Here is a 19,015-nt window from a genome sequence, read left to right on the forward strand (position 1 = left end):
AGTTTCCAATTGGAACCATGGGTCTATTTTCACTGATTAAAAATTTCAGGAACATACTATACTTAGAGAGTGGCTGAAGCGGTTTTGTATTTGAGAACACACTTTTAAATCTTCTTCATTTGACCTCCAGAATCTCAAATATCAAAATTATTTGCCAATTTAATTAATCGAGGCTGCATAGAGTCATTTTTAAAGCGCTTTGAAAGCACTTCCCTAGAGAGCGACGTCACAAGAGCAGCTTTCAAAATCTTTGTTCACGCATCTTCAGCGCCTATGAAAGCTATGCACGCACATGCTATTTTTTAAAGGGGCAGAAAAATGTGTCACGACTGGTGCCAATGCGGGAGAATATACCTAGAAAACTTGCGACTGGACGCGCGGCCCTTAAGCGACACACACTTGGCGGCTGAAAGGTCTTCTTACGATGTCACTATTGGTAGGATGTTTTTTTTTGTGTTTTCTCACGTTTAGTTATATCTTTGTGGAAAACGAACGGGATATTCAGATTCGCGGGATAAAACCACGCGAGAATGAACCTCCATCTAGTTTTCTGAAAGAAGTCTGGCACATCTCTGTAATAAGCCGACTGATCATTACAAATTAGCCTTTTATACCATGCCGCCCTGGCCATATAACTCACATGTACAGACTGCGCAAATGTAGCTTTTACAGCTTTTTTTTTTTTAAATCTGTAAAATATACAAAAAAACACTCTGTAGAATGTCCCCCAATACAATATGATTGTATGCTTCCTTTCTCGCTTGCATTGTTCAAGAAAGACTTGTGGATATCCAGCGTTTCATTGGAATGCCGGATGTCAATGAGTCTCTACATCAGTGAGTGGTTTCAAACAATTATGATGTTTGCACACCAGTAAGCTCTTATCTGAGGCTCACCAGGAGCACTAAGAGCAGAGGCAAAATGTCGTGACCTGGTAAATTTGGTTGCAGGTATTTATTTTTAGAAGAACTGCATGCAGCAAAGCTTAACTTTGCTCAAAAGAAGATAATTAAAAATTCAATACTGAACAATGGTGTCCCTTGAGCTGTCAGACCAAACTCCCACTCTTGTCACTCAGGAGTTCCTAACTTGTGCGTAGAGGATCAGCACAACCCAGATTTGTGCTGCAAGCGCACCTGCAATATAAAAGTTGAAAAAACATGAGATGAAATATGAGACGTTTACAATTCTCTGTAATGAGAAAATACAGTACAGCTCTCGAAGAGGAAGATGGGAGGGTATGCCCCTCCTTCCCCTCCCCTCCTCCTCTTCTGCTCCCTCCGATTTAGGGGGAAATTTCCCCACTAAATTTAGCGGGTTAAGTTTCCCAATAAATTTAGCGCGGAAATTGATGTCACATAACCTCAACACAAATGCAGTTTTTCCGCTAAAAGTAGCGGGGAAAATGACGTCGCATGACCGTGGCACGTCATCCATAAAAACATTCAGTTTCTCAGCTAGACTTAGCGGAAATATTAACGTCACATCACCACAACATTAATTCAATTTCCTGCCAAGTTTAGTTAAACGGTTACGCCGACAGCGACGCCGCGAAACGCGGAAACGGGTGCTAACAGCTGCGCTAAAAACTAAATGCATCAGGTGAAATAAAGTGAACATTAGATATACTGTAAGAAAAAGAAGAGAATCTAAGATACCGTTCTCAGATCCTTCCTTTTGTCCGTTCTCAAATGTTTTGATATCAAGAAATGTTTATCTCTTTATTCATACCCAGAGAACCCGTCCCAGTTTCAGCATGAATGCAATAAATCAATGCAGACTAGACCTAGTAAACTATAATGCACATAAAAATGAATGTTTGCCACATAGTCATGTATCAGTCAGTGGCTCAGATCTCAAAATACATTTGTATTGAGGAACATTCCTGAATAAAACTTCTGGGCTTCGAATTCAACAGTTTGTACTTCCATAAGGAACACTGTATGGCACTGATTTTTTTTTGTTTTTTGTGACACATCAGAAACAGCACAACACTGTCATCCTTGCATACCTAACAAGAATTTGTATTTTTCTTTTTTTTAGCATGGCATGTGCTATTCTAATGCCCATACAGCCTCCTTTAACAAAATTTCCTTTGTATAGCTTTTTATTGGTTCTTATTTAGCTCGCACGACAGATTCGGTACCTTGAATTCTCACTCGGCATCAACAGTTTTATATATTAATGTAATAGCGAAAGACAAGATGTATGGACTTGAGTACGGTTCAACAAGCACAGATGTTGAGAAAAGTACTGAGGAAAACTCAAATGTCAAAATAAAAATAAGCTGGAATGTGGATACAATTATGGACATGGTCATGAATACAGTTAGCAGATTCAATATAAAGAATATGTGTTAGGCGCACGCTCAAAGAAACCTGTTGCATCATTATTCATTCAAATTACTTTGCAGAACCCAGCGCTGCAGTCTCAGGTGGAAGTTCGCTGGATGAGTCTACTGAAAATGAGTGTAGACGGAAAAAGCAGTTTGATCTGCGATAATGAGCATTACATAAGAGACATGTCATTATTACTGTTACAATGCCGAATGTTCCAAACTGTCAGTCGCATCATTCTGTGAATTCCCTCCGTACATTACAGGGTTTGGCTCTTTCGAATGCTTTGCGAGAAAAATGATGAACTGGAAATATCTAGAGTAGTTCTAGAAAAACTATTTCCAGAATCTTATCTCAGCATCGCAAAGAATATAAAAAGTTTCTAAAGACAAGGTTAGTGCAGGAGTTGAATAAACTAAATACTTTGTTTTTCGAAACCATCTTGCCGTAGTAAACGTATGAAGTTCCCCTAGGTAGAGCTAGTCATTACGGATGATTGTGCCCATTGCATACCATAAAAATTTAATTTGCGACCTACAATATTTACAAACTCAATTAACTCTGAATAAGTGGACCACTTGGCATTAAAGATTGGCCTCACCATGACTGTCTGCCAACATCTAATAATAATTTTCATGAACCTATGTATTTCAAGAAAATATTTGGTGCGAGCTGCTTAAAACACAATAGCACTTTTTAACGAGTGCTGATTGTTGGGCAAGTTGGTACGGTACGTTAGAAAACATAATTGCGCTTTGAAGACGGGGACATAGGAAGGACAGACACCACCGAGTGCTAACTTTCAACTGATTTAATTCAAGAACCTCAGCGTAAAAACACACTGCGTCACCGCACCACATCTCAACCAATCCGTGGCCCTGCCACGGACCGCAAGTACGCCAACTCCTTATCCGCCAAGTCAATTGACGCCACACTGACACAACACGTGTCAGAACTATTTATAGCATCAGCCTCCATAATCTCTCTAACAGTCATATCTTTGTGCCTAGCAAGAACAGTAGACAAAGCAAATAATGGTTTGCACTCGCAGTGATGATCTGTCGTGTCACTGTCATGACTGAGGGTGCAAACAATTATTTGCTTCGTCTACTGTTCTTGAGAGGCACAAAGATAGGACTGTTAGCGAGATTATGGAGGCTGACACTATAAATAGTTTTGGCACAAGTTGTGTCAGTATGGCGTCAATTGACTTGGCGGATAAGGAGTTGGCATACTTGCGGTCCGTGGCAGAACGGATTGGTTGAGATGTGGTGCGGTGACAAAGTTCGTTTCTACGCTGAGGTTCTTGAATTAAATCAGTTGAATGTTAGCGCTCTGTTGAGTCTGTCCTTCCTATGTCCCCATCTTCCAAGCGCAATCATGTTTTCTATCACACTTTTTAACACTAATAGAAAGCCTGTAGTGGGCCACAACTTAAGCAGTTTTCACTTCATTATGAAGAGCAATTACACATATGTGAACCATGAATATAGACCTGCACTGAATTTTTTTCTTAAGCTGAACGTGCACGTTCCTGTTTTTTTATATTTCACATGTCCCGACTGCTGGGTGTGGTAGCGACATAAGATTGATGACACCAACGAAACACAATGATTATTTTAAGAATTTGTTTGGGTAAAGCACGAACAAGGCGATCTGCGGGAAGTTATTTCTGTGACACCGTCGAACTTACATCCGCGGGCTTTAAGTTCACATGTTAATCATGTCTGCAGACTCCTTTTTGTAATTGGAACTCCATCCAACCCAATATTTGAATATGTTTTTTTGCATTTTAGGCTTAGTAGTGCTTTTGCTGTTCTACAAATAGGTAAGAAAAATGCTTATTTCAAGTGGCATACCTAACACCTGGTGGCAGAGGACTCCCCTGTCGTGACGCTGATCGAAAGTCATAGGCAGGGAGATACTGCGATGCTCTTGTTGCTGGGATTATCTCCCCCATGGTCCTGGCCAGACCACAGAAAAAGATTGAGTCCAAGCTTGTGGCCACTAGGATCTCCAGATCTTGAGGCACCCAAGTAGCTGAAAATAAAAACAAATCACAATCAAGTACTTGGCAGAGCTACATTAGAATGGCTAGCATATTCTTTCGTGATCAGCACATAGATCCTCTTATTTTAGTCACAGTCACCCCCCAGGACAAGGCCACGTAGGCGTTAAAATGATGGGCACCGAATTAAGGCGAATGATCAAATGCATTCATTTAACCCTCTTTCGCCCCAACCTGAGAGACTTCTGTCAAATATTCACATTCAACTGTAAAGACTACAAATAAAACTACTACTGCAATGCAGAGCCGTATAGTCTGTTCTCAAATGTTTTGATTTTAAGAAATGTTTATATCTTTATTCATACCCAGAGAACCCCTCCCAGTTTCAGCATGAATGCAATAAATCAATGCAGACTTGACCTTGTAAACTATAATGCACATGAAAATGAATGTTCGCCACATAGTCATGTATGAGTCAGTGGCTCAGATCTCTAAATACATTTGTATTGAGGAACATTCTTGAATAAAACTTCTGGGCTTTGAATTCGACAGTTTGTACTTCCATAAGGAACACTGTATGGCACTGATTTTTTTTGTGACACATCAGAAACAGCACAGCAGTGTCATCCTTGCATACCTAACAAGAATTTGTATTTTTTTTTTAGCATGGCATGTGCTATTTTAATGCTTATACAGCCTCCTTTAACAAAATTTTCTTTATACAGCTTTCTATTGGTTCTTATTTAACTCGCACGACAGATTCGGTACCTTGAATTCTCACTCGGCATCAACAGTTTTATATATTAATGTAATAGGAAAAGACAAGATGTATGGTCTTGAGTACGGCTCAACAAGCACAGATGTTGAGAAAAGTACTGAAGAAAACTCAAACGTCAAAATAAAAATAAGTTGGAATGTGGATACATTTAAGGACACGGTCATAAATACAGTAGCAGATTCAATGTGAAGAATACGTGTTAGACGCACACTCAAAGAAACCTGTTGCATCTATATTCATTCAAATTACTTCGCAGAACCCAGCGCTGCAGTCTCGGGTGCGAGTTCGCTGAATGAGTCCACTGAAAATGAGTGCAGACGGAAAAAGCAGTTTGATCTGCGAAAATGAGCATTACATAGGCAAATGACATGGCATTATTACTGTTACAGTGCCGAATGTTTCAAACTGCCAGTCGCATCATTCTGGAACTCCATCCGTATATTATAGGGTTTGGCTCTCTCGAATGCTTTGCGAGAAAAATTATCAACTGGAAATGTCCAGCGTAGTTCTAGGAAAAATACTTCCAGAATCCTAACTCAGCATCGTAAAGAATATAAAAAGTTTCTAGAGATAAGGTTAGTGGAGGAGTTGAATAAACTAAATACTTAGTTTTGCGAAACCATCTTGCCGTAGTAAACGTATAAAGTTCCCCTAGGTAGAGCTAGTCATTACGTATGATTGTGCCCATTGCATACCATAAAAATTTAATTTGCGACCTACAATATTTACAGACTCAACCAACTCTGAATAAGTGGAACACTTGGCACTAAAGATTGGTCTCACCATGACTGTCTGCAAACATCCACATAATAATTTCCATAAACCTATGCATTTCTAGAAAATATTTGGAGCGAGCTGTTTAAACTGCCATAACACTTTTTAACACTAATAGAAAGCCTGTAGTGGGCCACAACTTCAGCAGTTTTTACTTCATTATGAAGGGCAGTAACAAATATGTGAACCTTAAAACTAGGCCTGCACTGAATTGCTTTCTTAAGTTGAACGTGCTATGCTCGGTTCAATATATTATCTTTGCAGAGCTGACAATGTGCAAGTTCCCATTTTTTTATATTTCAAATCTCCCGACTGCTGGGTGGGGTAGGTACATAAGATTGATGACACCAACGTAACACAATGATTATTTTAAGAATTTGTTTGGGTATAGTTCTAGCGAAGCCATCTGCGGGAAGTTATTTCTGTGACTCCGTCGAACCTACATCCGTGGGCTTTAAGTTCACATGTGAATCATGTCTGCAGACGCCTTTTTGTAATTGGAACTCCATCCAACCCGAGATTTGAATGTTTTTTGCATTTTAGGCTTGGCAGTGCTTTTGCTGTTTCACTTCAAGAATAGGTAAGAATGCTTATTTCGAGTAGCATACCTAACACTTGGTGGCATGAGCACGCCCTTGTCGTGATGCTAATCGAAAGTCACAGGCAGGGAGATACTGTGATGCTCTTGTTGCTGGGATTACCTCCCCCATGGTCCTGGCCGGACCACAGAAGAAGATTGAGTCCAAGCTTGTGGCCACTAGGATCCCCAGATCTTGAGGCAACAAGTAGGTGGAAATAAAAACAAATCACAATCAAGTACTTGGCAGAGCTACATTAGAATGGCTAGCATATTCTTTCGTGATCAGCACATAGATCCTTTTGCTTTTATACTTTGTACTTGTACCTATTAAAAAACTGCTCCTTCACAGCCACAGTCATAGACACACCCCAGGACAAGGCCACACAGGCCTTGAAATGATGGGTACTGAATTAAGGCGAATGATCAAATGCATTCATTTGATGAAAATAATCCCTGGAGAAGGGGAACAAGAGGGACAAAGGACAAACACAAATCTCCAAACACAGCTAGGTGACTTTGTCCCTCTTGTTCCCCTTCTCCAGGGATTATTTTCATCATTCTTGTCCAGCTCGCTTGCACCTTTGCATTTAATTGCATTCTAATTATAAGCATTCATTTAACCCTCTTTCACCCCAACCTGGGAGATTTCTGTCAAATATTCACATTTAACTCTAAAGACTATAAAAAAACTACTATTGCAATGCAGAGCCGTATAGTGGGAGAGTTTAGCCAGTGGGTGTGGTGACAAAGGTGGCGGAAAGGAGGAAAGGGAGGAGAGCGCCGAAGGAGGGAGAGAGAAGGCAGCAAAAAAGAGACGACCACTATTTTGACGCAACGCTGTTGGCGCGGAGCACTGTTGAGGCTATGTGTCGTCTGCTACTGGCTTAATTCATTTTTGCCTTTCTAAAACTTTGCGTTTAAACATGGAGAAACTTCTTTCTTTAGGTTTTTAAGCCACCGAGGAATAACACTATATTATTTTATTGCCAGAGCCTGCCAAATAAAAGCAAAGGGCAGGTGTCTGGATAGAAAGAGTTTAGTTGGCGCACCAAGAGGCTAACCAATAAAAATGGGTACCACTCTGCGCAAAATGCCTAAAAAGCGTGCATCTCAACTTGACACTAACAGCGGCATACACTATCTATTTTACTGACTAAAGGGTACTAGATCATTATTTCCAGCTAACTAGTCAAACTAGATATTCTTGCCGACTTGCTTTTTAGGAAAATTTTTAAATTTACAAGAACTATTAAGACAACAGCTAAAAAAAAGCAATGGCAAAACCAACAATCGAATTCGCCTGCTCTCCAGTAGCACGACATCTATAGAAGGCAGACCTGCAGAATGAGCAAGCAGTCTAAAAAAGAGTATGTCCCATGTATAATTTGTTTCCATGCTGCAAAGCAAGTGCTGGAAAGAGGTTTCACGACATTAACAAAATTTCTTGCAATCAGTTGAGAACAAGTTAGAGCAGCGAACTTGTCCTTGCCCTTGGCATAACGTCTTAGTGTTGCCCATGGAAACTCAAATAAATTTGTAAATAAAAACAAAAAAAACTAACCTTTATAAAAAAATCTAGCTTTCGCAAAGAAAAGTTATCTTGAACAAAATATGCGGGATACGGTTGTACAGCATCCATTTCTGTGCTGAACCAATTTTGAGGCAAATCTGCGACAATGAAAAGAAAATGCCCGAGTACATTAGGGAAAGACAGAAAGGATGCATACCTACAAGAAAAAAATTTAGAACGACCACGGGCAGGAACCTCTGGTGGGGCTCTCGGAGTGACTCCCTGCAATGGGCCTGCGCAGACCAGAGAACAAGATCGGTCAGAGCTTGCAGCCATAAGGTGCTTCATACCATGAAGTTCCAGAAGTAGCTGCAATTGGAAGCAAAGTGCATTTCATTTCTCTGCAGAATGGAGAGTTTAATAGCTAGTATGCATTCATAAGGTGATACAGTCACGAATGCAGATTTTTCAATGCAGCACTATATCACCAAATTGTTAACCGTGCCGGGCAACACTAAAAACCGAGAGCATTATTCCAAACTATCTCAGTTTAAAGTTAACCACGGCAGAAGCTGCAAGCCATGTGACCTTCAAGTTGGACGCCATGGTACGTCGAGCTTATAATCATGTGTCACACTGTTTTTGCTTCAATGGCTTGTAGTGTAAAAAGTGGTCCAGCTTAAAGAGATGCAAAGTATAGACGTTTCTGAGTGGGGCCCTGACCTAGTCTTGAGCTACATTGCGAGGAAGGACGTTTCAACCGGGATGTTTGCTGCCTGTATCCACACAACCAGCTAGTGGACAGCGATTGCTCGAGCCGAGTACATGTGCTCGACAGTGCCATTATTTGACAAGCAGTTTTATGAATGTTAAACATGACTGACTTACAGAGAGACTGCATCTCAACGACTAATGACTTGGGATACCTAACTGAATACTGATATATTAACTGAATGCAAAACAAATTACCTGGCAGGCATTAAATTTATTAACAAGGTGGGTCGACTCCGCATTAAGTTGGAGTCGATGCGTCAGGCACGTAGCCAGGATTTTGTTTCAGGGGGGGCCCACTCATAACAAAATGCTGTATGAGGGGGAGGGGGGAGAGGAGGACCCATGCAAAATGGAAGATATCGGGGGGGGGGGGGGCGGGCCTCATAAGCTTCCCCCTGGCTACGTGCCTGCGATACGTAATAGGACAATGCAAACAAAGATATGCCTCACAATTCCTCTTGCACCCCCAAAATGATGTGTTTTTGAAGGTAAGATACACAATGTTCTTGATTCAGAAAGTGCCTCAGCTGTACAAATGCATATGCAGTAAGGGCACTCGCCAAGCCTATTCTCCTCAGCTCTGTGCAGGTTAAGCTAAGTTAGAGTATAGAGGTACACGCTCACTGACAGCATGAGGAAGGAAGGGAGAAGTCTCCGTTGTTCCACCACCAGCCCGTCTGCTACCTTCGATGACGTTTCAGCGCCTCATGAGCCTGGAGCGAGCACATCTGTCCAAAGTGGGGTAAAAAGCACAAGCACGTGCTGGAGGACGCCCAGCCATTCTCTTTTTGTCATCGGCTATTCTACATATTTTAGTATGACATATTTTTAAGTGAGAAAAAGTATTGCAAATATCCAGTCCAACTTTGACCATAATACAGAAGTCTGATAAAGATAACAGTTGCCATTCACCATTTTCCAAATAAGTGGTCCCATGTATTGGAACATCTACACATGTGGTGCGTGAGTGGGTTCAGGACTGAGACGCTAGAAAACGAAGCGCTCACAAGGCTTGTCTGGCCCTTCCAACCATGCGGGTACATTCATCGCAAATCCCCGATTTTTAGACAAAATGATTTAGAATGAGCAAATCTTGTCTACGCCCGAGGTAGAACATTGAATTGTGATTCCCCCATATTGTGCCAACCATCCTTCATCCTGCGGTACCACCTGCAAATGAACTATGTTGCGCTGCGGCACGCGTCCATGCTGCCTACTTCAGGGAAAACCACTGCTCGTGTTGAAGACGACATCCCACAGTGTACAGGTAACAATGTTTAACGAACTAAAACAAAATTGATATCATTCAATAGACACAGATAGGCTCACAAAGTGTCGACACCATGATTGTTGTTGTTGGTTTTACTCTTGCATACAAACAAAAGTGACTTCCTCTTTCCTCCGATGTACAGTAAAACCCCCTTATCTTCGTGGCCCCTATTTCTTCTCGAATCGGTCACAGAGCACATAATCGCAGCCACTGAATTCTGCAAAATTAAAGGCCGCGAAAATTAAAGGTTCGCCAACATTAAAGAGTTTACTGTTCTTCCGTGTGTCACATGATGTTAACATTTCAAGGAGGCTGAAGGTATTGGTTTAAGAAAAAATTGACCTATAAAAAAAATGCCCTTCTCCAGGTTAGGCACGCGAGATTCTTTTGCACTACCTATAAGGCGGCAAGTTTGTTTCGGCAGAGCTTTTGGTTAAACGGGGTCACAAAAGTAGCTATACTTGGAGTCAACTATTTTGTGCTGCATTATAAAGCTAGAGTAAATTCCACTGTGCTTCTGCACAGCACTGCTTGTTGCGAGAGCATATGTGGTTTAGTGTTGCATCCCATTTGCATGATCTAGAGAAACTAGCACTAGCAGAGTTGGAGCACTAAAAAAAAAACAAAAAAACACACAGCCGACTGTGGAAACATTGAGAGATGCACACATGCGAACTGTGCATTTCTTAAAAGTGGATTCCAGCAAAGGTAAAGACAATATGTATACTTACGGCGGCCATACTTGGCTTTCCCAAGCATGACCACTCTTCCCTCGGTAGCACCATCCAGTAAGCAACAGCAACACGCCCATGAGACGCCGCCGACTCATGGATTGAATGACGACCCGCCTGAGGTCTTGGAAGGATATCCGGAACACTGCTTTAGGCCAGATGTTGCATCTGGAGGGGGCAGGGACTAAAAGTAAAAATTAACAAATTTATCTGAAGCGCTACATTCCTATAGCATAAACTCTAGGATAGCAGTATCATTTTTTTTTTGAGGTCAGTGATGCATTTTAATTAAACACAAATGGTTGGTTTATATGATGAACCAGCAGCCCCTATTTTCCTTAAGTGTAACGGAGTGTCCAACGTTACGTCCGACGGAACCCGAAATAAAAATTAAAGTTACGCCCAACGTAACTGTCAAGCATTCGAGTTGCGTCCGACGTAAACCAAAATAAGAATTAAAGTTACCGTATTTACTCGAAAATAGGTCGAACCCTATTTACTGGGTCCATAGAGAATAAAAAAAAAGTAATTCAAATATAGGTCGACTTTTTTTTATTTTTAAGAACAGGGGAAATTTTGGGCAAAAGAAAGAAACAAACCCTTATTTACATCACTCTCAGCTAAATCACGGGGCGATGCCAAAAACTTCATCACCGTCAGAACTTCTGGACATGTCATCGTCGTCCGAAGCTTCTTCAGCTGGGTAGACATCCTCGCGTATTCGCAGCAATACTTCACTGACACCGTTGTAAAATGACGACAGGAAACGAAAGAAGGTGCGAAGCGACGGAAGACAAACTACAAAGACGCAAGCAAAGCCGCCGTGTCGCCATGAGCAACACGCGAGCCGAGCCGCCTCAAGCAACTAACAAAAGTAACTTTTTTTTTTTTTTTTTTTTTTTGTGTGTGCGCGTTTGCAAGGATGGAGGGTAAAGTGCGTGGCGCATCGCGTTCCTCTCCTTCCCCGTTGCCCAGGAAGGGGAACGCTAGAGGCGCGATGTCGACATCTGACGCCCGAGGAGCGGCACGGGCCACCGCGGGCGGCGAGCCATTTCGGTTACCAAAAGCTTTTTGAAACAAGAAGCGGCGCGGCTCTACGGCAACGCCGGCTCGGTGACTCGATAGCTTCATGCCTCCGGTAGGGTCGCAAAATTTGGTCGCGAATACAGGTGTCGAAATTCTTTAGTCACAATTTCCGAAAAAAAAAAAAGAAAAAAAAAAAGGTCGACTTATATTCGAATAAACACGGCCGCGCGACGACACATACATTATGAAAGCGATTGGTGCGAGCGACCAAGGCGATGAGCGACGTTTTCTAGAAGCCCAAGAACCGAGCGGCGCAAGCAGCGGGAGTGAGAAATCTTCGTCGCTCGGCGCCGGCACTCGTAGCTTCTCGCCGTCGCTCGTCTCGTTGATCGCTATATTGCTTACATGCCGTTCAGAAAGGCGCTCGAAGTGCTTAACATTGCATTGGGACCAGCCTCGCATCCAACCGTAACCAGTCTTGACTTTCTTTAAAGCCGCACAGGTAGAAGTTAACATCGTACATACATCGTTTTCAAGCATGGCTCCTCGTTCATTGCTCGATTTACATTTGCGGTAAATGACAAACCGCAATGAAGCACAATTATTCTAGTTCAAAATTGTCACGAACACTTGGCACGCATGCTTACACAGTAGCGCACCAAACGTAATTTAAAAGTAGAACGAAAACGGGACGAGATTCGCTTACCGTTTCACGGAGACAGACGCCTTCGGATCCCAGGCCTAAAGAACTCGGAAGTCGCCGGCGGTCCGGAGATCGGACGAGGCGAGCCGGCCCCGCTGACCCAGGCCGACCACACCTGGTTGAACTATGAGAGGCGCCGTCGAGTTTAGAACCAGAGACGCAGTAGAAACGGACCGCAAAACATCTGTCCCGTAACCGTAAACGAGCCAACGAACCACATCGCGCTATCTTCGCCATTGTTCGCCATCTCCGCGACGACCGGAAGTGGAAGCCGCGAACTTAGAAAAGCCGCGGCAGCGGAAGCACCGAAGCCACTGGGCGGAAGCCTTAAGTTTCGGTTTCGGTTTCGGTTTTCTCCAACGCCGGCTACGGTCGCTACGGTTGCGGGCTGGTGAGTTTGTGGCTGGTTGCGAGGACGCGAGGGGCCACGAAAAGACGCCGAGTTTGCCGAGTACGAGCAACGGGCCGTTTGCCGCTGTCGACCGGCGATGCGGTATCCGCGGCTTGGTGTTACGATCGGTTTCTTGCTGTGCACGTTAACTCAAAGCTCGAAGTTCCGCAGTTCCGTTCCGGCACCAGCCGCACCACGTTTTCCGGTGCATCGCACGTGGAGTCCTTTCGACGCATTCAGTGAAAGTAAAGATCGTGTCCGCTGTCTTCGGTGCTGTGGAAGAAGTTGCGAGACGGAAGAAGCATCAAAACCAAGGCGTTTAGGACTCCAGGCCGGGCCGCCGGTTCACTCTGAACGAGAGGCGACGTGTGTGCCCACGCTTTGAGGAAGCCTCCGTGTTTCGCCGCGCCAGACCTCGCCGATCGCGACAGGACCAACCGGACCCCGAGTCCGAGAGGCTCTTGCGCAGCCAGGAACGGCACCGAAGTAGGAGCTGCTCGTTCTGCGCTACCATGCAGTGCTCTACAGTGCTCGGAGCTCTCGGGTGTCATTCGTGCTTGCACTGAAGCCATTGTGACCCCTTCGGACGCGCAAGTCGTACTTCGCAAAGGTTTGGACGGGGCCGCCCTCACCGAGCAGCTCCGCTATATTCCGCTTACTTATGATCGCCACAAAAGCTTGCGTTTGTTCTCGGGAAACAAAATTGCGGGACCGCTCTCCGCGCCGCTGACGAGGTTGGCCGCCGCCATGTTCTCAGCTGTTCACTCGCTCCTGCAGCGAGCGCCTTGCGATTGTCCTTCCCGTTCCAAAATGCGATGCGCTTTGCGCATTATGCCGTTTACATGATCATATATTGAATGCGGCAACTGGATTCAATGCGACTAAGTCGCATTCATGTAAACGCGGCTTATGTTCTTTTTCGACATACATGGTGTATGTACGATACCGGAGGTGAACGATGGACGTTTTTGTGGAAGATGGCGGTCGTCTTTCTGCATGTATGATTTAGTTATACCGGTGGTCCTGTGGTGTAAGCGTTTCGTTGGAAAGAAGGCGGTCGCCTACGTCATCGGACGCAAAATCATACCAGCCACACGGAATCATATCGGCAAGCAAACTGGCTGCCAGTATAGACAGACCCGGAGCCATAGCGGTGCCGGTATCTCCAGTTATGCAGAACGCCAAACCAAACTAGCTGCATACATAATACCAAGAAATTATGGTGGTGTCATACCAGAATTGTAAAAGCGGCAGGTTTATTTCTTGTACGTTTTTCCAATAGGGTACTCAAGTTTCGTACTAATTAATATGTCATTTGCAAGACGCCTGATGTTACTAGGGACGTGTTTCAGGTTACGCTTTAGAAAACATATTTTTCAGAACGCTGCGAAGAAATATTCGAGATATGTGTTGACCATGTTAAGGAATTAGTATTGGTGACGCCTAAATATGGACAGCTTGTAACTTATGGAGTATCACAGCTAAGTAAGCGTTACACAACTGAACTAATACTTATTTTCCTTGTAACTCTCGAAAACAGTTTTCTTGAGCTTCAAGTTGATGTCTCAATTTTCCCAACATTTTTTTCAATTTCAAAGATATATTCTTTAAGTGCAACATGATCGTCACTAGAGTTAATGTCTTTAAATATAATACAGTCGTCCGCGAACAACTTTATCGAAACCAACTGCAGCACCATTTCAGCGGGATCATTTACAGATATTAGGAGAAGCAAATGCCCTAACAGTCTCCTGAGGTACATCAGATGTGACAGCAAGAACCTCGGAAAAATGACCGTCCACACCAACAGAGTTATATTTCTTAAATATGCTGCAATCCATATGATAATATAAGAAGGCAAATATAAACGTTCTAGCTTATATGTCAGTTTCCCAAGTAGTACATTGTCAAAGGCCCTACGAAAAAAAAATTACATCAACTCGCCCCCATGTCATCAAGTACTGCGGAAAACTGAAGAACTGTCGTTACAAGTTGTGTGACGGTAGATATTCGCTTCATAAATCCATGCTGCTTGGGCGATAAGATGCCCTATCAGCTCAAGAAAAAACTTTTAATGAAATCGTCTGCTACGGTGTTCTAGTAACTTGCAACAAGTACAAGTCATTGATACTGGCCAATAATTTCACACTAAATATGTATCTCCTTTTTTGTAAATCGGTATTACTTGAGCTCTGTTCCATTCGTTAGGCAATTCACCAGTGACTAACGAAACTTGAAAATATTAGCTAAATATTAAACCAACTGCACGGTGTAGCGCTTCAAAAAAGCATCAAGGAGATTATCCGGACCTCAGCCCTTTTTAACTTTCAGCTTAGAGGGCATGGTCAAAACCCTTTCCACTGAAATGGACAAAACCATGCTACAGCTGACTAACTGGTTTTGTACCTTGTGTTCATTTTTTGCATTCAACACACTTTGAAAGTACCCATTGAAAGCTTGTACTATTTTCCTATCCTTGCTGTAGTTTTTCCAGTACGTCTTTTTTTTTCATTAACGCCAAAATGTTTTGTTGGTCACTTTTAATAGATTTAGAAAGTGCTACATTAAAAATAGTTTGTTTTTGAATGTTTGATCTTCACCGCCAATTCCTGCTTTATTTTCTCAAATGGCCCTGTTCAGGTGTAATGTTGCCTTCTGCGTTGCTTAAGGTTCGACGGTGGCTGGTGCTACTGAGACGAAGAATGCGTCAGCTCAGCCATGAACGATGATTCACGGTCTGTAATAAGAACTTCAGGGCACCGTGCCGGAGGACAATAGACTCGTTGAAAAACTTGGCGACTTCAACGGCGGTCCCGGAAGGAAGGGCTTTGGTTTCGGCGTATCGGTTGAAACAATCTGTGGCATCGATTACCCAGCGGTTTCCCGATGTTGACGGCAGAAAACGGCCCAGTAAATCCATTCCGATTTGCTGGAACACCGTGGACGGGGTAGCCGTCAAATGCAGAAGTCCTGACGGCTTCGTCGGTGGTTTCTTGAGTCTCTGACGTTCGTGGCATGATTGAGTGTAGAGGTGAATGGTCTTCGGTAGCTTTGGCCAGTAGTTATTTTCCCGAATCCTGGCGAGCATCCCGCTGTGGCTAAGGAGCCTAGCTGTTGGGTCGTCGTGGCAGGGTTGGAAAATCGCATCTCGACAATCGGCAGGGATTACCAGCAGCCATGGTGAGCTGTTGTCTCCGAAGCTCTCCTTGTAAAGTACATCTTGTCGAATGGCAAAGGTCGGCAGGGCTCTCGATAAGACATGGGGAATAGTACAACTTTGTCCTTCGAGGTACTCAATTAGCGCGCGCAACTCAGCATCTCTCTGACGTCGCGTCATGTCGTCGGTGTTCACTGCGCTTAGAAAACACTCGCCGTCATCGTCGTCGCTGGTACCGGGAGATGTCTCGACAGGGGCTCTGGGCAGGCAATCCGCGTCGCTGTGCTTGCGGCCTGACTTGTATACCCCAGTCATGTTTAATTCCTGCAGTCGGAGACTATATCGAGCAAGACATGCTGAAGGATCCTTTATATTCGTAAGCCAGCAGAGCGAGTGGTGACCCATGATAACGCGGAAAGGGCTCCCGTATAAGTACGGGCGAAACTTCGTGATTCCCCAGACGACCGCAAGACGTTCCTTTTCAGTCGTAGAGTAATTTCTCTCCGCTTTGGATAGTGTCCGACTTGCGTAGGCAATAACTGGCTTGGTGCCTTCTTGCACTTGAACCAGTACCGCGCCAAGACGTGCGTTACTTGCGCCCGTATGAATCTCCATTTCCGCATCTTGATCGAAGTGTCTAAGAACAGGAGAAGGCTGGAGTCGTTGCTTCAGCTCGTCGAATGCATGCTGTTGCTCCTCGACCAATTCGAACTTCTCGGCGTCCGTCGTGAGTTTTCTGAGCGGTGCGGAAATCTTTGCAAAATCCCGAACGAAGCATCGATAGTAGGCGCAAAGTCCAAGCGATCTTCGCAAGGCATTTTTGTCTGTGGTCGCTGGAAATGCACGACGACGCGAGTTTTCTCGGGGCATTGGCGGACGCCTACGTCGCTAACCACGTGGCCTAGGAAGTTAGGTCGTCATAGGCGCACCGGCACTTTGACGGCTTGAGGGTGAGTCCGGCGGTCTGTATGGCTTAGAGAACAGCTTGAAGTCATCGCACGTGCACGTCGAAGTCACTTGATAACACTACGACGTCATCAAGCTAGACGAGACAGCTCTGACACTTCAGTCCTGCCAGTACGTTGTCCATGACACGCTGAAAAGTTGTTGGCGCTGTGCATAGTCCGGAGGGCATCACCTTGAACACGTATAGTTCATCCGGCGTGAAGAAAGGTGTCTTGTCTCGGTCCCGTCCGTCGAATTCGATCTGCCAGTAGACGCTCTTCAGGACCTTTGATGAAAAGTATCGAGAGGGGCGCAGCCGGTCTAGCGTGTCATCAATCCGGGGGAGTGGAGAGACGTGTTTCTTCGTTACCGCGTTCAGCTGCAGTCCACGCAGAACCTAATCGTTCCGTCCTTCTTAACCAGCACGACTGCAGAGGCCCACAGACTTCTTGAAGGCTGGATTATATCGTCGTTCAGCATTTCTTGCACTCGCTCTTGAACGACCTCCCTTTCTTTTACGGAGACTGTACGGCAATCGGTGCACAGGGAGCGCGTCGTCGTCGGTAACGTTGCGATGCTTCGTGACGGCGGTTTGGCGCACCTTCGACGACATCGCGAAGCAGCTGCTGTATTTGGCGAGGAGGTCACTCAGCTGCCATCGTCTTGGGCCCGGAAGCTTAGGGTCGATGTCGACCTGCGCTGGAGACGTACAGTCTTGCTGAGGCAGCGATGATTCTTCAGTAATCGCGGCGATTTCGGTGGAGTTTCGGAGTTCCTCGACATGGCCCATAGCCGCGCCCTTAGTGAGATGTTGCGCTTCTTGTCGGAAGTTCGTCACGACGACTACGGTGCGCCCATCCTGAAGTTGAGCTACTCCTCTTGCGACGCCTATTCCTCTTCCCAGGAGCAATTAAAGGGTGGCTACCAGAACAATTCCACCGCATGCATCGGTCACGATGGGTATAACAACACTTGATCGTGGCGGCAGGTTCACGTGGTCGGCAGCGACTCCGATGGCGGCTGATGCTCTTTGGGGTTTCTCTGAAGGTGAAACAGGCGTCAGTCTATTCTCACCAAGGTTCATGACGGCGCGGTATTGAAACCAAAAGTCGATGGCTAGAATAATGTCTCTGGCACAGTCTGTAGAACGACAAATTTGACAGGGCACGTCTCGCCGTGAATCTCGACTCGGGCAGTGCACGTTCCGACGCGCGTAGTAAGGTGCACTCTGGCGGTTCGAATTTGTGTTACTTGCCAGGGTGTAGTAAGTTTTCGCAAGCGGCGAGAGAGCGTCCCACTCCAGGCTGAGTAGTCTGCTCCGGTGTCCACGAGGGCAGATGCATCGTGGCCATCGATAGCAACTTTCAGGTTGTTGGGCACCGTTCCAGGTGCGTCGTTGCAATACGTGGCTTTGGGAGAGTGGGAGCGCTCCGGCGTTCTTAGAGGCTCTTTACTTTGGTCGTCTTCGGCAACGCCACCTCCAGGCGTTGCCGCACTTAATTTTCAAGGCGACGAAGGTGAGACAGGCTCTTTCGGCGGGGTCGTAACGCTGGAAACGCTGGACGTCGTGGCGGTGGTGAGCGGGATTCACGGCGGAGAGACGACGCTGAGGAGGGCGAGCGTCGGCGGTACTGCTCGATGTCGCGAGGGCGTTCGCCGTACCTCTGGCGTGGGTCGTTCCGGTGGGAACCACGCAGCCCAAGTCGACGGTAGGGACATCCACGGTAGACGTCGTCGGCTTCCCCGAGTGGTAACAGAGCGGGCGTCGGTCTTTCTCGGTGAAGGTCGCTCCGGGTGGACGTACTGGTCTTGTCCTTCCTGGCGTCGAGCATACTACGGCATCGGTGGGTCTCGTCTGTGTGGTGCCGTGGCTTGGCGGTTAGCTTGCGGCGGTCGTCGGGTTATGGCGGCGTAGCTCATCGTCGGTTTCTCTGGCGATGTCGTGTAGTTGGGAACTTTTGGTCCGAAGGCTCGGTGAACCTCCTCTCGGACGACCTCGGCGACCGACTGTGAGGACGGGCGTCCAGCAATG

Source organism: Ixodes scapularis, unplaced genomic scaffold (genome assembly GCF_016920785.2).
Source record: "Ixodes scapularis isolate PalLabHiFi unplaced genomic scaffold, ASM1692078v2 PGA_scaffold13__105_contigs__length_92229423, whole genome shotgun sequence".
NCBI lineage: Eukaryota > Metazoa > Arthropoda > Arachnida > Ixodida > Ixodidae > Ixodes > Ixodes scapularis.